Source organism: Felis catus, chromosome C2 (assembly GCF_018350175.1).
Source record: "Felis catus isolate Fca126 chromosome C2, F.catus_Fca126_mat1.0, whole genome shotgun sequence".
Classification (NCBI taxonomy): Eukaryota; Metazoa; Chordata; class Mammalia; order Carnivora; family Felidae; genus Felis; species Felis catus.
In genome coordinates, this window is record NC_058376.1 from 66,512,679 (window position 1) to 66,514,605 (window position 1,927).

At 38.4% G+C, this 1,927-nt stretch overlaps 1 long non-coding RNA gene across 1 annotated transcript; it reads left to right on the top strand.

Annotated features, from left to right (window-relative positions):
• The first annotated feature begins 744 nt into the window (after window positions 1-744).
• On the top strand, window positions 745-1,264 carry LOC123379800. Its single transcript, XR_006584669.1, has 2 exons — window positions 745-851; window positions 1,023-1,264. It is a non-coding gene; the product is annotated as an uncharacterized LOC123379800 (long non-coding RNA).
• Window positions 1,265-1,927: the final 663 nt, after the last annotated feature.

Below are 1,927 nucleotides of genomic sequence, written 5' to 3' on the forward strand. Positions count from 1 at the left end.
CTAGATCATGCCTGAGTTGAAGTCGGATGCTTAAGTGACTAAGCCATCCAGTCGCCCCACACCTGTTTTACTTTTTATGGGCTGTCAGAAGATTTAAAATGACAAAAAAGACTCACATTTGTAGCTTGCATTGTATTTCTATTGGACAGCACTGGTCAAGGGCATTTTCTTTGGGTGCTAGAGTTACATGTGTTGTCCTTAGTGATTATTTGCATTTTTCCTCAAATACAAGTTTTTGACCTGAATACTGTGCTCATGCTGCTTTCTTCCCTGGCCCTCTACCAGAAAGGTAGGCTTTGTTTTGTTTGTAAGCTCTTTGTTCTTGGGAACAATAATGGATTTTGCTTCTAGTTTAATTTATCCCCTTTTAAGGGTAGGATTGGTTGGGGTGAGGTAGGGTTTTTTCAGTTTGATTTTCTCTGAAGTAGGAGGAAATGTGGGGATAATGTTAGCAGTGGTGGTGAGGAACTGAGACGTTTTTGACTACTGAGACCAAGGCTGTGGTGTTGAACGTGCTGCTGACTCCTGGGAGATTGAATGGCCTGAGGACCCTGCAAAGCCGTGCCAGAGATGGAGGAGCTAAGAGCCAGTCCTAAACCAGGAGGGTTGGAAGCCCAATATGTTTCTCCCTATGCATTCTATTATATATATGTATATATATATATATATATATATATATATATATATATATATATATACACACATATATATATATATATATAGTGTATGCAAAATTGCTTATGTGTTGTCTGTATCTCCTTCTTTCCAGAATGTAAGCTCCATGAGGGCAGAGACTTTCTTGCTCACTGTAGTGTTCTGGTTCATATCTCTGACTCAGTGCCTGGCACATAGTAAGTAATCATCAATATGTATTGAATGACTACACAATTATGTTTATTCAGGCCAGGAGTAAACTATGGCCTTTATGTAAGAGACAGTTAACTTTCAGTTTCTGTTGTTACTTGTATACCTAATGTTTGTGATGCTATTTTGTATTATCTTCCCATTTGGAATGCTTACAGATGGTGAGTGCTGATCTGCATAGCAAAGGGCATTTTCCCAGCAACTGGTGAAACCATCTAACCAAGAGTACATGACCAGATAAATCTAACCTGAGGCTTACGTGTGGATTTGTTCACTTAGTCTGTGTTACAGTCATTTTTTTAAAGAAGAAATATGTAAGAACAAAGCTTGTGCTATTCCTTCAACTAGGGGTTTTATTTGTCTCATAATAAAATTGATGTTACCGTAGTTTCCTTCATGATATCAAAGACCCAGCTTTCTTTTATCTTTCTGCTTTGCCATTCTTGGCAAATGTTTGTTGCTTCATGGCCACATAATGGCTGATCCACCTATGCCTTCAGGAAGAATAAAGGAGAGAGTAAGGGGATGATGTATATGCCACCCGAGTCAGCATGCCCTCCTCCCTTTTTTATGGGATATCTTTATGGTGGTAAAATTCATATAACATAAAATTAGCCATTTTAAAATGTACAGTTCATTGACATTTAGTACATTCACCATATTGTGCAACACAATCTCTACCTAGCTCCAAAACCTTTTCATCATACCAAAAGAAAACCCGGTACCCATTAAGCAATTGCGACCCATTCTCCCCCTCCTCCCAGCCCTTGGCAACAACCAATCTCCTGTCTATGGATTTACTTACTGTGGATATTTTGTATAAATGGAATTGTACGTACAGTATGTGATCTTTTGTGTCTGGCTTATTTCACTTCTTTAGCATAATGTTTTCAAGGTTTATCCCTGCAGCATGTATCAGTACTTCATTCCTCTCTGTGGCTGAATGGTATTCCATTATGTGTATATACCACAATTTGTTTATCCTTTCAGCTGTTGATGGGCATTTAGATTGTTTCCATATTTTGGCTGTTGTGAATAATGCTGCCATCAACATTTGCATACA